Below are 2,821 nucleotides of genomic sequence, written 5' to 3' on the forward strand. Positions count from 1 at the left end.
TCTGTATTATTATATCACAGTAATTATTACATATTATATTTATAATCATTTATTATCTGCTTAGAACTGGATTATATAAGGCCCCTTCTACACAGCTGTATAAAATGCAGACTGAAGTGGATTATATGGCAGTGTGGATTCAAGATAATCCAGTTCAAAACAGATAATATAAGATTATAAATGGGTTATATAGCTGTGTGGAAGGGCCTTGAGTCTACACTGCCATATACTGTAATACAGTTAAAATCTGATAATCTGTATTTTATAGGCAGTGTGGAAGAGGCCTAAGTGAGGCCTAACTCTGCCTGTCCCCTGGGCTGAGTAGGTTGCTAGGAGACCAAGTGGGCGGAGCTTAGCCTTCTAACTGGCAGCAATTGGATAGAAACAATTATTCCTCTCCCTCTAATTAGGACTTTATTTTTCTTTTCTTTTTGTTGTATGAACGTAGAGGCATGGATGACAGGTTGTGCTGCCAAGTGAAGTGTTTCTGGGATGTGTAGTTTTGTTGTTTTGTCCTAGGCCGAAATTTCATTACCCTTTTATATACAGTAGAGTCTTACTTATCCAACATAAACGGGCCGGCAGAATGTTGGATAAGCGAATATGTTGGATAATAAGGAGAGATTAAGGAGAAGTGTATTAAACATCAAATTAGGTTATGATTTTACAAATTAAGCACCAAAACATCATGTTATACAACAAATTTGACAGAAAAAGTAGTTCATTACATATTAATGCTATGTAGTAATTACTGTATTTACGAATTTAGCACCAAAATATCACGATATATTGAAAACATTGACAACAAAAATGGCTAGGATAATCCAGACGCTTGGATAAGCGAGGCTTGGATAAGTGAGACTCTACTGTAGTAATATTACATTTAATATTTAATATATAATTAATATTATTATATTGTATTATTAGTAGTATAATATTGTATTCCATTATAATATTGTTATCAATATTATATGTTATTAATAATAATAATAATAATATAATATTATATCCTTGTTTCCTCCTTCTTTCTCTTCCCCGCCTGCTCTTCTTCCTCTCCTTCTCCTCCCCCCTCCCCTTCACCCTCTTCCTCTCCTCTTTCCTCTCTTCTTCCTTCCCTTCTTCCTCTCTTCTTCTTCTTCTTCCTCCTCCTCTCAGCCAGAAGGATGGAGGCGCATGCGCCCTTCGCCGCACTGCGGAGTCTGAGCACTCCATCCAGGAGGAGGAAGAGGAGGAGGGGAGCGTGCGCGCGCGTGCACGCGAGGACCAGGCAAGAAGGAGGGGGGGCGCTCGTGCACGCGCGGGGAGGGAGGCGGGCGCGCGCTTCGGAGGAGGCAGCAAGAAGCAGCAGCAGCAGCAGAAGCAGCAGCCGAAGCAGGCGGTGGGGCTCAGTCTCTGCAAGCCCCCCAAACCCTGGGTGGGGAGCATGAGAGGGGGCGTCCAGAGCAGAAGCAGAGGCTCCTTTTGAAGCCCCATCATCCCCACTCCAGCCTCACCAGGAGCCAAGGCTGCAAGGAAGGAAAGGCCAGGTGGGTCGGAGGTTTTCTGTCATCTACACCTGCAAGGAGGTGGATATTATTATTACTATAATAATATAATATCATAATATATTATTATTATTATTATATTATCTAAATGCAATAGGGAGTGCCATTCACTGATCTAGAACCAGAGCATGCATCATGGCATCATCTGAAGCATCGAATCATGGCATTTGGAGCCTTGCAATTGGGATGGGAGAGGCATTGGGTCCCTTCTTGCATGTCTTTTTCTTCCCTCTGCTTGGAAAATAGGCATTTTCTCCCCATATTATTGTAAGGCTATTCTTCATGTTCCACAGCCTCCGCTTGAGGAGAGCAGAAGCCTAGGAGTTTATTTATTTATTTACTTACTACATTTATATCCCGCTCTTCTCACCCCGAAGGGGACTCAGAGCGGCTTACAAATCAAATGAAGATGCAATATATTATTAGCATAGCACAATATAAGCATTAGATTACTATATTGTACTATATCATTATATGGTAATATTATTAGTAATATTACATACTTATTTACTATATTTATATCCCGCTCTTCTCACCCCGAAGGGGACTCAGAGCGGCTTACAAATCAAATGAAGATGCAATATATTATTAGCATAGCACAATATAAGCATTAGATTACTATATTGTACTATATCATTATATGGTAATATTATTAGTAATATTACATACTTATTTACTATATTTATATCCCGCTCTTCTCACCCCGAAGGGGACTCAGAGCGGCTTACAGATCAAATGAACATACAATATATTATTAGCATAGCACAATATAAGCATTAGATTACTATATTGTACTATATCATTATATGGTAATATTATTAGTAATATTACATACTTATTTACTATATTTATATCCCGCTCTTCTCACCCCGAAGGGGACTCAGAGCGGCTTACAGATCAAATGAACATACAATATATTATTAGCATAGCACAATAGAAGCATTAGATTACTATATTGTACTATATCATTATATGGTAATATTATTAGTAATATTACATACTTATTTACTATATTTATATCCCGCTCTTCTCACCCCGAAGGGGACTCAGAGCGGCTTACAGATCAAATGAACATACAATATATTATTAGCATAGCACAATATAAGCATTAGATTACTATATTGTACTATATCATTATATGGTAATATTATTAGTAATATTACATACTTATTTACTATATTTATATCCCGCTCTTCTCACCCCGAAGGGGACTCAGAGCGGCTTACAGATCAAATGAACATACAATATATGATTAGCCTAGCACAATATAAGCATTA

At 38.2% G+C, this 2,821-nt stretch overlaps 1 protein-coding gene across 2 annotated transcripts in view; it reads left to right on the forward strand.

Annotated features, from left to right (window-relative positions):
* Positions 1-1,244: 1,244 nt before the first annotated feature.
* Positions 1,245-2,821, forward strand: part of LOC100564556 (actin-binding protein WASF3) — a 53,031-nt gene continuing 51,454 nt past the window's right edge. Inside the window, exon 1 of one of the 2 annotated variants that reach the window (XM_062964109.1) lies at positions 1,245-1,526. The gene's annotated coding sequence lies outside the window, so the exon portion shown is untranslated. The remainder of the gene's footprint in view (positions 1,527-2,821) is intronic. The other variant, XM_062964108.1, reaches the window with a different exon arrangement.

Source organism: Anolis carolinensis, unplaced genomic scaffold (assembly GCF_035594765.1).
Source record: "Anolis carolinensis isolate JA03-04 unplaced genomic scaffold, rAnoCar3.1.pri scaffold_12, whole genome shotgun sequence".
NCBI classification, from domain to species: Eukaryota; Metazoa; Chordata; class Lepidosauria; order Squamata; family Dactyloidae; genus Anolis; species Anolis carolinensis.